This window comes from Peromyscus eremicus, chromosome 5 (assembly GCF_949786415.1).
Source record: "Peromyscus eremicus chromosome 5, PerEre_H2_v1, whole genome shotgun sequence".
Lineage (NCBI taxonomy): Eukaryota > Metazoa > Chordata > Mammalia > Rodentia > Cricetidae > Peromyscus > Peromyscus eremicus.
In genome coordinates this window covers 78,317,196-78,331,261 of record NC_081420.1, presented here as the reverse complement: position 1 = coordinate 78,331,261, position 14,066 = coordinate 78,317,196, and the positions used below count along the sequence as shown (strand labels likewise).

General features: G+C 42.8%; 1 pseudogene; it reads right to left on the bottom strand.

Annotated features, from left to right (window-relative positions):
* Nucleotides 1-13,357: 13,357 nt before the first annotated feature.
* LOC131910578 (large ribosomal subunit protein eL27-like) lies at nt 13,358-13,832 on the bottom strand (annotated as a pseudogene).
* Between the last annotated feature and the right edge of the window lie 234 nt (nt 13,833-14,066).

Sequence of the window (14,066 nt, the reverse complement as noted above, 5' to 3'; positions counted from 1 at the left end):
AGATGTGTATATAGATGTATTTATATGTGCATGCATGCATTTCTATATATTTGTATGTCACAAAACTAGAAAGGAAACAAGGACAGTGGAGGAAGAGTTCTTAAGGGAGATAGGAAGTAGAACAATGGAATAAAGGGAATATATTTAGTAAGAATGCAGAAGTGGGTTTGGGATATAGCTCTGTTGGTAGAGTGCTTATTTTGCATACATGAGGCACACACACACACACACACACACACACACACACACACACACACACTCAACAGAGAGAGGTGGGGGAAGAGAATCAGAGACTAACTGGGAGAGAAGAGGAGCCAGCTGAGCTGCAGGGGGAGGGGCCCAGGGAGGGCTGAGGGAAGGGAACAAGTGATCATAAAGGACAATGATAAATCTGTGTACTTTGTATGAAGATGCCATGGTGATATGCTAACCTAAAAATTAATTTAAAAAATACAAAAGACATATGCAAAGAAAGAAAGATAGATGGACGGATGAGTCTAGATGAGGTTTGATTTTTAATGCCCTTGTTTGTGGATTCCTCATGGAGTGTTATCATAATTCACTATTTGTTAGGAAAAAATTAGAACATGTACACTTTTGTATTAGAAAGAGCTCAATAGCCAACACTAACAGGGAGAAAAACCTTAAAAAAAAAATCCTTGGAGTGGAGAAATCTTACTGGCTCTGAAGCTTTCCCTGGAGCACATTTAAAGAGGACACTGCTCAGATCTGAGGGAGGATGGACAAAATGCCTGCAATTTTCACTGATGTGTGAACCTTGCGGATGAAGGTGAGGCATAGGGATTGTGTGATGCACATCTCTCACTGAATAGGTTTCTGAAATGACCTTTCCGCGGAGTTAATCTTTTTAACATGTATTGGCAAATGTTGACAGTTGACAAAAGTGCTTGTTTTCTGATGAAGTCCCTGTGTTCTGGGGAATTGAGCTGTGACATTTACAGAAGCGCCTTTCATGTCCCAACTAGATCAAACCCTTTATAGTATTGGCACTTGCATTTCCCAGAATGCTTTGCAAGCACCACCTTTTTAAAAATAAAATTGATAGACACTGTCCAAATTTTCTATATTTGATTCACTTTCTTGTACCTTTCTTGCACAGAATAATAGAACTGTATTACTTTTAAGCACATATCAAAAATGCTGCTTTGGAAATAACTATATTTTTATAAGATGGTATCAAGAATTTTGGGTTTTATCGAAGCCTATGGGTCTTTTCTTGATGTTGTAAGAGAAGAGTGTCAAAGATAGAAGGCATACACAGCATGTTCTCACCAAAGCAATGTGAACTTTGATAAAAGTTGGTATTACTATTATTATTATTATTTATTCCTATAGAAATTATGATATAGGCGATTTGACCTCAAGTGACAAAAAGCTTGTTTCTGCTTACATTTTACATCTGTGAAACACTACAGCAGTTGAGGCTGCCTGCATAAGACTTGCACAAGATCAAGCCAATGCACAAACAGATCAATGGAACAGATTCAAGATGCAGAGACGGCCATGCCATGCATATGGCATGCAATAATCCTCTGTTAAGGACCATGTCATCAGCAAACAACCTGTAGTAGCTGGACATCTGTGTGGCAATAATAACAACGGTGATCTAGACAAGTACTTTTCTCTCTTCACAGTCACTCAGAGTGGACCTAGCAATAAATGTTCAAACAGGGAAACTCTAGGTTATAGAAATGACAATTTATTAGCTGTGACACCCAAGGCAGGGTCCATGGAAAAAAAGAATTGACAAACTGGGTTCGTAGGAAAACTTCTACTGTTAGATACCACTGTGAATAGAATGAGAAGGCAAGCCAAGGATATGGAGAGCATGTTTGCCAAAAACGTGCTTGTCCCTAGCCCTTGAAACTTCATAACAGGAAAACTAAGAAAAGATGGACAATGAGCCAAGTGTAATGTTCAGCCCTATATCTAAGTACTCAGAGGCTGAGGGAGGAGTTCCAGGCCAGACTGGGGGCTACATAATGAGTTTCAAGCTAGCCAGGACTACATAGTGAGATCCTACCAAAAAAGAAGAAGAAGAAGAAGAAGAAGAAGAAGAAGAAGAAGAAGAAGAAGAAGAAGAAGAAGAAGAAGAAGAAGAAGAAAGGAAAAAAAACAAGGCAAAAAAGTCAAAACAGACTTCTCACCAAATAAGGTTCACCGGTGGCAAGTGAGCATGTGAGATGCACTTGGCATGCTGTGCCATTAAGAAGGTACAGGTTTCAGTACTGAGGATAGTCCTGCTTACCTTTTAGAATTACCAAGATCCAGAACATGGACAAGGCTAGCATTGCTGAGGCTGTGGAAGAGCAGGGCTCTCCTTTGTTGCTGCTGGGTATGCAAGATGACACAGCCTACTTGAAAGACAGTTGGAAGCTTCTCACAAAAGTAAATCTGTGTGTGTGTGTGTGTGTGTGTGTGTGTGTGTGTGTGTGTGTATGAGTGTGCATGCACTTGTGCACATGTGATCATATGTATGTGTAAGTCAAGGTCAGGGGTCAACCTCAAATATCATTCTTCATGTGCTCACATTGATTTTTGAGACAGGGTCTCTCATTTGCTTGGGACTCACTGATTAGGCCAGGCTGGCTGCCCAGAGGGTGTCCTGTCTTCACTGCCCCAGTGCTGGATGACAAGTCTCTCTCTTTCTCTCTCTCTCTCTCTCTCTCTCTCTCTCTCTCTCTCTCTCTCTCTCTCTCTCTCTCTCTTTCTCCATATATATATATATAACACAAAGTTTCAGGGTATTGAACTCAGGTCCTCATGCTTGGGAGTCAAGTGCATTACTGAGTGAGCCATCTCCCAGCCCCCAAACTTCCTTGTAATAGGATTCATTAGTGCCCTTGGTATTTACTCAAATGAGCCAAAACTATTGTCTATACAAAAATTTGTGCACGGATACTTATCACAGCTTTTTCCATAATTGCCCCAAATTAGGAGGAATAAAAAATGACCTTCACAGAGGGATAAACTGAAACAGCCAGACAAAAATATTATTCATCACCCTGAATATAGTTGCCACAGAAATCCTGGGAGGGAACTTAAAATCATATCATGAAGTAGAAGAAAACCAGTCTGAAAACCCTGAAGGCTGTCTCATTTCAAGAACATGGCACTTTAGGAAAGGTAGACAGGATTTGGTTGGCACATGAATGGCAGAGCACGAATTTTTGAGGGCAATGAAACCGTCACCTGATGCTCTAGTGCTGCACCCAAGATGTGTAGCACTAGGGGTCAACCCCCAGCTCACTGTGAACTTTCAGTGAGAACCGTGTGTCAGTAGGGAGTCATCGGTTCTGGCAGGGTGTATTGGTAAGGGGCAGGTGGGTAGAAGGCAGGCCACTCTGCATTTTCTCAATACCTTCATAAGAATGTAAAGTGTCTCCCAAATACCAAAGTCTGGATATTTGAAAAAGGTAAGTCTGATGCCACTTCTCTATGGGAGATACTCTTTTTTTCCTGTTTTTGAGACAGGGTCTTAGGTAGCCCAGGCTTACCTGAAGCTCAGCTTTCCATGTATCCAAGGATGGCCTTGAATTTCTGATCCTCACAGTTCCACCTCCCAAGTGTTGAGATTATGGATTTGTATTGACACCTGTAATCTATCGCCAAGGCTTTACGCAGCACTGAGCATGGGCCCTTGGGCCTCCTGCATATTAGACAAGCAGTCCACCACTCAATTTACACCCCAGCCTCTGTGGAAAACATTCTAATGGAACACAGACTTGTATGGGAACAATCATAAATGTTTCCTTTGTCACAGGCCTAAATTGAGGAGGGTCAATGTTTTAGATGACAAAAAAAAAATGTTTTAGAAGAGATAAACATAACAACAATAATGGAGCTGATGTCATGTTGTGGTTATTTTTTTTTAAGCTTTCCAGGTTGAACCACGATCAGTATGGAATGTTCCCCAGGCCTGGAGGGGTGCAGTCAGGTCCTGCTGGCTAATAGACCAAAGACTGAGGCCCTGCAGGGAACGGTAGCTGCTCCTGCTGGCCTCCTGTGAGATGCTCTGCAGATACACAGGTTCTGGCCTTCTGTGGTCTTCGCCCCCATGTGAGATTTGGTTTACTACATTTTAAATCTTGTCCCATCAGCACCTAATTGCTAGAAATCTCCCCTTGTCACTCACCAAAGCACTCTCTGTCTTTCAGACTTGAATTCCCCTTTGGCTCTTCCTGTCCTTGCCTTTGACCTCATACTTCCTCTTGCCAAATACCCACTGATTTTCCCAGCAGAAGTGAGCAGAATAGGCTGATTTTACATGGAGCTATTCATGCCTTCCATGTTCTTCTGAAAATAGAAGCCAGAGTGATCCTTGCTACGTTGGTTCCAAGTACAGTGCTGAGAGACAAGTGACCCAGAATGTGTCTCAATTACCTTTGGCAGCAATTTCAACAGGAGCATGTGACATGCTCACTCTGTCTCCCCCTCTCTGTCTCTCAACTCCTTTCACAAAACTGGTTTAAGACTCTACTTCCCAAGAAATATTGTAGGCTCAGGACTCCATGCTTATGATATCCCACACAAGCTGCACCTCAGATCCAGAGCACAGTAAGTGTTGGTATGTACGCCGCCCTATTACTGTGAATGTCATTCCAATGGGATTGTCCCAGAGCCACAGAATGCGTCCTAATTTGGAGAAACTCTTTGTCGATATGACTAGTTAAGATGTTGTTGTAAGCCGGGCGGTGGTGGCGCACGCCTTTAATCCCAGCACTCGGGAGGCAGAGCCAGGCGGATCTCTGTGAGTTCGAGGCCAGCCTGGGCTACCAAGTGAGTCCCAGGAAAGGCGCAAAGCTACACAGAGAAACCCTGTCTCGAAAAACCAAAAAAAAAAAAAAAAAAAAAAAAAAAAAAAAAAAAAAAAAGATGTTGTTGTAGGATGCCTTTGTCTTTGAGGCATTGATTCTCCTATTGCCATCTTGGAGTAGAGAGTCCTTGGCCTGGTTCTCATGACAACTGGGTGAGCAGAATACCACAGTGACAACTAGGTCTGTGGTAACAGTAATAAGCTGCTAATACCTCCAGTAGGATGAGTGATAGGAGGGTCCCTGGACAACTCACTTGGGATTCCAACTTTTCCCATCTGCAAGGAATCTTGGGATATGCTAGAGTATATAGGAAGGGAAAGAGCAATTAAAGGCAGATTCTATAATGCAGCTCCATGAGGTCACCATCCATTATAGGGTAGGAATTTGTGATGTTTCTGTTTGGGGTCCCCCATACTCCTGTAACCCTGCCCATGAACCTGCAGGTAAGACCAATAGACACATTGGTTCACGAAGTTGTGGATGTGGGTAGAGTTGCACTCTGATCTATCACTGGTACCTGTCTAGAGTGAGAAGGTGTTTATTCACTTCTTCCCAGTGAAGTTCATGTGACAAACACAGTCATACTGAATCAGATGAGAGGGTGTGTTACACTCAATGACCCCTGTCCTTGTAAGGGACGAGGACACACACACAGCACAGAGAAGGTAGAGTCTTCCAGGCAAGGCATGGTCCTTCCTGAGAACTTTTGATTGATGTGTGGCACAATCAGTACTTTAAATTTGAATTTCTGGCTGTTAGGACAATGAGGTAATAAATTGGTTGTATAAAGCTCCTCACTCTATGTTCATTTATCCCGTAAGATTACTCCAGTTGTAGAAAAACAGTGAAATAAACATGAGCCCAGATCCCGCAATGGCTCTGGGTTCTGCTTTGGGTGTTCTTAGCCACCAGCAAACCAGTCTCTCAATTTTCTTGCTTGTTGATATGAGTGCATGTGGAGCTGCATGGTGGTGTAAAGGTCAAGCCAGGAGAGTGCGTGAAGTACAAGGGGAAGACGAGCATCCCTTCTTCGCTCCCTAAGCTGCTCTCAGAGTGGGGACCTGCAGAGCCACAATGCATTCTCTCTGTGCCTCAGAGCATGACACTCATGGGTCTTGTCCTCTCCATGACCTGTCCTGTCTTCTTTCCCAGGAGCACTTGACCCTTCCTTTCTTAGTCTCTCAACACTTGAGTGTGTCCGGCAAGCTGATGCTCCAGGCACTTTACTGAGAGAAAGTGACTCTGCTCCATCTGACTGGTTGTTGTCTTATCTCTGCTAACCTAACAGCTAGGTCTGTTACTGTGGCTGCTAGGGTCAGAGGCTCAGCCCTGCCAACCATCTGCAAGAGACCAATTAAAGAGACAGATGATGGTGAAAAGCAGAGAAAGATTTATACAATTATGAAGAGGAATAAAGAGGTCCAGTGACCCTGACACCCAAGTCCACCTTCCAGGTCCAGACTTGTTTAAGCTTAAGTGGACTGGAAAAGGTATCCATAGTGAAGTGGTCCTGGTAAAGATGTGGTCCAGCCCATCATTATCTGGGCTACAATCAATCCCTCAGCAAGGTGGTCTGATAATTTGTCAGAAGTGAGTGAAATCTCTTCCTCGAGACAAACTTCCCTCTCTGGCTGCCACCAGGCTTCAGCTTTTTCTTCTCCCAGCATGAGTCATTTGGGAGAAACAACACCAATTTTCTGGGGTTCGTTTTCTCAATAGTTTAATATCCAAGGGATGGAACACAGGTGTCCTTTTGACATGTCTTCTTTGCTGTCCTGGTCACAGGCTGATTCTGCAGTGGAGATTCGGGGTGCTAGGTCTGTGCTTTACTTTTCCTACCCTGATCTTTCTGACACTCTTGCAGACAGGGTGTGGGGGCAAACCTGTAAGGGCTGGGGATTGTGTCCTGTTTGCGTCTGTGTCGCCTAAGCAGACAGTCACGGAGGATGATCATGGTGACACTCTGAACCCCTAACAGCCAGCCAAGCTAAGCGCTCCTATTCTCTCCCATCCCTGTGACTTGTCCCAGCGAGGGCCATAGAATTTACAAGCGCATGAACACATAACTGGCTGTGATGACACCTGTTCCCACAGCCTAAAGATGCAGGAAGATAAGGGTCTGACAGAGACTCATGCCCTGCAAATGCAGGCCTCCCAATTTATCTTGTTTTCTGTGGTCTGGCTTCTCTACCGTGATTAGCACAGTGAGAGCCTACACAATGAGAACGACCTCAGCAGGTAAAAATGCCTTCATTCATGAACGAGGCTCATTACACTGTTGCTGCCTAGGCTGGAAGTTTTGCTGGCTTCAGGCAAAAGATTCTGCCCTGATAAGTCCCCCTGGTAAGAGAGAAAGTCTGTCCTTTCACCGTGCTGGAATTTTACCGCAGGTACACTCCACAGCAGGTCTCAGGCCCCAAACAGCAGGAAGGAAAGCTCTCCACAGAGACCATGAGATCCTTTTGCAAATGAGTCACTCTTTTTATTAATTTTTTTACATTAAAACTTTTCACTTTTATTTAATTAATTAATTTTGGAGAGTTCATGAGCCGTAGAAGCCAGGTGGCCAGCTTAGGAGACAGTTCTCGCCTTCCTCCTATGGGTCTCTTCCAGGGGCTGAACTCAGCTCTTCAAACTCAGCTGCCATGCTAAGGCACTACACACACACACACACACACACACACACACACACACACACACACTCACACATTCATGCACATATACACATGCATACATACACTCACATTCATGTACACACTCATGCACATACACACATGCACACAGACATGCACACTCACACAAACACACTCACACACATACACACTCATGCACATACACATGTACACATATACTCATATTCATATACACACACATACACACACTCACATACACATATACATAGACATACACACACTCATACATACATACACACTCACACACACACACACACTCACACACACATACACCAGTCATGCTGCTCCCCTCTGAAGTGCTAAGATCAGAGGTGTGGTCATCTTGCTTGCCCGCCTTCACTTTCTTCTGGATTTTCTTTCCGTTCCTTCTGGACTCTTTCTTTCTCAGGTCTCTCTAGCACTCTAGGGCTGTCTACATCTGTGCATTCTGCTCATACTACAGGAGATGAGGTGTGAGTATTAACTTAGTAAGATCCCACCTACACACAGGAGAGGCAATCTCACATTCCGAAGAGAACATTGCGTTTAAGTACTGTTTGCAGCAAACAGGCATCCAACGACCTTCAGAATATTTTAAAGCCACGATCTGCCTCTTCGTAGGCAAATTATTTTGTTTCTCCAGAAGGAATCCTTCTCTCTTCCCAGCTTTGTCTATTCCCATCTCCCCATATGTGTCCCTGACTTATCTGTCAGAGCTGACAACTATACACACTTATTATATTCAACGAGCCAAAATTTATCCAAAAATTCCTTTACATGTATTTCTTCTTTTTTTCTCTGCTTTCTTTGAATTTATTCATTCATTCATTTAGTATTAATGGAGATTGAATCCAAGACCTTGATTATGGTAAGGATCAACCACTGAGCTGTGTCCACAGTCTTTTTTTAATTTTTTTAAAAGACTTGTGTATGAATCTGTGTGCAGGTATACACAGGAGTGTACTGGCACCCAAGGCATCAGATGCCTCTGCACCTGGGGTAACAAGGCAGTCCTGAACAGCCCTACATTGGTGCTGGGAGACAATCTCATGTCTTCTGCAAGAGCAACACATGCTCTTAACCTCTGCACTGTCTCCCAAACTCCCTCACCCACACCCTCTCTGAAACAGGATCTCACTAAGTTGCTTAACCATGCTTTGGACTTGCTCTGCAGCCCAGGTAGACCGTGGGACACTTCTGTCCCAGGCTTTGGACTTGCTCTGCAGCCCAGGTAGACCGTGGGACACTTCTGTCTCAGTCCCCTTTGTAGCTGGGATTCCGGGCCAGCACCACTAGGCTTCGCTCTTTGTGTTACTTATAACAGTCTTTTCCCCTCTAAATTTATATTGGATACATTTAGTTTATCTTCTATGCAAGCATATGCATGTAAGACTATAGCATTTGTATATAATTGAAATTCATTCTAGAGTTGCTAAGTAGTCCATCTAATCATTGATCAGTGTTAAGTATTTATATTATTTTGCTTTATTGACTCAAATTATTTTGTTGTTTATAAAATTTGAACTGCTTAAATGTGTATATATACACATATTAATATCTTACTTTATTTTAATTTATTTAAAGATGATGAGTTCTGTCCTAAGCGTTTTGTGGAGCAGAGAATGTTCATATGATGCTATTGCTTAGAAATATTTTGGGACCTTTCTAGGTGTACTAGCCAGCTTTTGTAAGTCTTCCATGGATACATGGAAAGAATGCATACTCTACCTATTGAGGATAATTTTCTTTTAGATTCACATGGAAACAAGCATGATAATTTTATTAGTCGTGTTCCATGTCTTTTCTTTTTATTTATGTATGTGTTTATTTTGCATAATTTCTTAAGTTCTGGCAGAAAATTTGAAATTTGAAATTCAATTTGTGCTACTTAGTTTTTGTTTGTTTGTTTGGCCAAACTATACAAAATAGAGTAATCTGAGAAGAGGGAACCTCAGCTGAGAAAATGCCCCCATCAGATTGGCCTGTAGGCAAGCATTTCTTTGATAGATGGTTGATGTGAAAGGATTCAGCCTACTGTGGGTGATGCCATCCCTGGGCAGATAGTTTTGGGTGCTATAAGAAAGTGAACTGCTGGGCGGTGGTGGTGCACGCCTTTAATCCCAGCACTCGGGAGGCAGAGCCAGGCAGATCTCTGTGAGTTTGAGGCCGGCCTGGGCTACCAAGTGAGTTCCAGGAAAGGTGCAAAGCTACACGGAGAAACCCTGTCTCAAAAAAAACAAAAAACAAAACAAAACAAAACAAAACAAAAAACAAAAAAAAAAAAAAAAAAAAAAAAAGAAAGAAAGTGAACTGAGCAAGCCAGTATGCAGCACTCCTCCATGGCCTCTACTTCCGTTCCTGCCTCCAGGTTCCTGCCTCGCGGTTCCCAACTTGAGTTTTCATTCTTGCTTCCCTCAGTGATGAAGTGTGACCTGAGAGCTGAAAGTGCAAATAAGCTCTTTCCTCCCAAAGTTGCTTTTCATCACGGTGTTTCATAACAGCAATAGAAACCCTGACAAAGACAATCTAACTGAAAATTGAAATTTCTCACTGTGTTGATGATTTTACTTGTTTTACTTAGAGGTTTTGGCATATTTCGCTTTGTATGTTGTGTGATTATGTGTATAGCAGTTTTGACAACCCATTTTTTGGTGAATTGAAACTCTCGTTAATATATGATGGCTTTTGTTTACTACACCCTTCTAAAGGAAGTATCTTCTGTGTTTCCTGACTATTAGAAAATAAAAATCCTGACCTGGCCTCATATTTTTAGAAATCCAAGTACTGTTTCTTATTTTCTGATAAGTCATGGTTGTTTAGACCTAGACTCTAATGCCTTAGAGACAAAGTAGCCAATGAAAACTTCATACTCTATTTATTCTCTGACTCAGTTATTTCTTTCCAAGTACAAATCAATGTCTCTCTCCCTTCCTTCCTTCCTTCCTTCCTTCCTTCCTTCCTTCCTTCCTTCCTTCCTTCCTTCCTTCCTTCCTATCTTTCCTTTTTAAATGGTAAATACAAATCCTTTTAGAAATAAAAGGAAGAGAGAATTTCATGAACACATTTAATTTATTTTGGTCATATCCACCCTCAGCTCTCCCCTCCCACTTCCCCCAAACTTCTGAACATGCAGCTTCTCCCACTTCATGTCCTTTATTTATGTATTTTTTGCTGTAAGTATATGATTAGTGCTGCCTGCAGGTACACAGTTGTGGAGACATCCAATGGAGTACAAACAACCTTCTAGCAGCCACACACTCAATTAAACCTGTGATCGCTTCTTGGCTGGCAGGGTGGTATTATAGTTCATAAGATTCCAACCTGGGTAACCCCACTGATGAAGTGCCTTCCCCAACAGCCTGCATAGTGCCTTTTGGCATGATGGAAACTAGCCAACAGGGAACTTTCCAGATAAGCTCGAACTTCATTTGTCAATGTCCTACAGCAAAAGTATATTATGTTTTCAGCAATAGCATCTTATCATCTAGTTATGGTGGGCAACCAAGAGGCATAGCAATAGCTTATGTTGTTTTGGGTGTTCCTGGAGCATCCCTGACCAATAACTCATAGGGATGTACCCATGTCTAGCAATGAGATTTTTATTTAATAACCCACATATTCTGGGGGAAGCATGGTCTACACATTCAGGATGCTTTCACCCAAACTCCTTTAATTAAAAAAAAATATTTTATGTGTGTGGGTGTTTTGCCTACATGTATATATGTGCACCACGTGTGTGCTAGTGCCAATGGAGGCCAGAAGAGGGCAATAAATCCCCTGGAACTGGAGCTATAGGCAGTTGTGAGTCACCATGGTAATTCAACACAGTGCCCTTAACTGCTGAACCATCTCTCCAGCCCCATAAATTCTGCCCCAACCCTGTTTTGATATTTAATGGCTTTAAATTTTTTTCATCAACATGTTTTGGTCATATTCTTCTCCTTCAAACAAGTTCTTATTGGTTTAAATATTAAGGCAACTCCAGGCAGTTAAAAGGAAAGTTTATTTTGTGGGGTAACTTACAAGTGAAGGCATACTTTACAAGGTCTGGGAAAGGTGAAGCGCAGTCCACCGGTGTTCTCTGGAGAACTCTGCTTGGTCTACCTCCAGCGTCCAGGATTCAGGAACCAAGAGTGCCCATCTGGATCTCGGGTCTTCAGGGGTCCTGTCTCAGCTCTGCCTTGTAGGCATGACAGTTACCGAAGCCTCAATGGGGATGGTACTTCCAGGTCAAAGCAGGAATGGCTACCCACTACAAGTTCTCCTAAACCCTCACTACCTCCCTACCCATCCACCTTCTTATTGCTTCTCTTTCTTTCAAAAATAAAACCCCAAAGCCGGGCGGTGGTGGCGCACGCCTTTAATCCCAGCACTCGGGAGGCAGAGCCAGGCGGATCTCTGTGAGTTCAAGGCCAGCCTGGACTACCAAGTGAGTCCCAGGAAAGGCACAAAGCTACACAGAGAAACCCTGTCTCGAAAAAACCAAAAAAAAAAAAAAAATAAAAAAAAAATAAAACCCCAAATAAAACAAACAACTGTGGTGATACTGTGCTTCCCAAAATATTGTGAACACTACTAAACTTATCTGGGGTCAGAGAACAGAACAGCCACTACATACATATAGAGGCCAGAAAATGGTGGCACACACACCTTTAATCCTAGCATTCTGGAGGCAGAGATCCATCTGGATCTCTGTGAGTTCAAAGGCACACTGGAAACAACCAGGCATGGTGACACACGCCTTTAATCCCAGGAAATGAAGGCAGGAAGCAGGAAGGTATATAAGGTGTGAAGGCCAGGAACTAGAGCTGGTTAAGTTTTTAGGCTTTTAGCAGCAGTTCAGCTGAGATCCATTCGGATAAGGACACAGAGGCTTCCAGTCTGAGGAAACAAGATCAGCTGAGGCATTTGGCAAGGTGAGGTTAGCTGTGGCTTGTTCTGTTTCTCTGATCTTTCAGCGTTCACCCCAATACCTGGCTCCGGGTTTGTTTTCATTAATAAGACCTTTTAAAATTTCTGCTACAAACAACAAACAAAAACAAAAAGAGAAAAAAATCATACTAAAATAAACACACACACACACACACACACACACACACACACACACACACATCATGAAGTCCATTTTGTGTTGACTAACTGCTCTTGAGCCTAAGATGTATTCCACTGGAAAAATTCTGTTTTTCCCTCTTTTAGCCAGTATTAATTTCAAAGAGCTTCTTGGTTAGAAGTGGGACCCTATGTTCACTTCCTCGTGCAGAGAATTTGTCCGGTTTGAACCTGTGCAGGTCCTGTACATGCTGTTACAGTCTCTGTAAGCTCATATGTATATTGGCTCTATTGTATCTGAAACAATACACTGTCTCCGGGGGGAGTCATCCACCGCCGATGGCTCTTACAGTCTTTCTACCTCCTCTTGTCTATAGATCCCTGAGTCCTGAGAGGAGGTGTTTGATGAACATCCCATTTAATGATGAGCGCTCCAAAGTCTCTCACTCTGCACATTGTCCAGTTGTGGGTCTCTGTGTTAGTTCCCATCTACTACAAGAAGAACCTTCTATGGTGAGAACTGAGCCATGCATTACTCTTTGGGTATAGCAGTATGTCATTAGAACTCATTTTTTTGCTCTTTTCCTTGAACAGAACGATCATAGTAGGTTTTTCCCTCAGGCTCATGACCTATATAGTCTCAGGGTCTTGGCCACTTTAGCAATGCCAGGCATGAGATCTGTCTAATGGAGGAGGCCTTAAATTCAATCAAAAAGTGATTGGTTACTCCAAATTCTTTCTTTTAAAAAGCTGTATCTATATTAAAGATTTTTTTTTTTTTAATGATGGGAACAAAAATATACCTAAAAGCGAAGCTTCTGGAAAAACCATTTGTTCTTCCCTGTCTTGTATCTTTCCTCAAACTTGACCTTGGCCTCCCACCTGGCCTTGCGTTTCGGGCCTGGGTCTCTAAAGACATCCTTGTTGACAACTGTTTTGTCCAAGGGGATGTCCACAGAGTACCTTGTGGGCATGAGGTGATTGTAGTTATAAACTTTCAGAAAGGACTTGATCTTTGACCTCTTGGCGATTTTCTTCTTGCCCATGGCAGCTGTCACTTTTCAGGTCAATTCCAGCCACCAGGGCATGGCTGTAAGGGTGGTCTGAGGTGCCATCATCAATGTGCTTCACGATGACGGCTTTGTGTCCGGAGTAGCATCCAGCCAGGACCAGCACCACTTTCCCGGGTTTCATGAACTTGCCCATTTCGACAGCAAGGAGCCGGTACCCAGCAGAAAGGAAAGGAGGGCACTTCCGCTAACCTTTCACCCTGCGGAGCCAAGATTTTTTTACTTTTATCTTTTATTTATTTATTTGTTTGTTTGTTTATTTATTTATTTATTTGTGTGTGCATGTATGTATAAGTGTGCGCTTGCACAGACCTGTGGTATCCAGAAAAGGATGCTGGATTCCCTGAAAGTGGAGTTACAGGCCATTGTAAACCACCAGATGTAGGTGCTGGAACAGAATTCAAGGTCCTTTGAAAGAACTGAAATATTAACTGCTG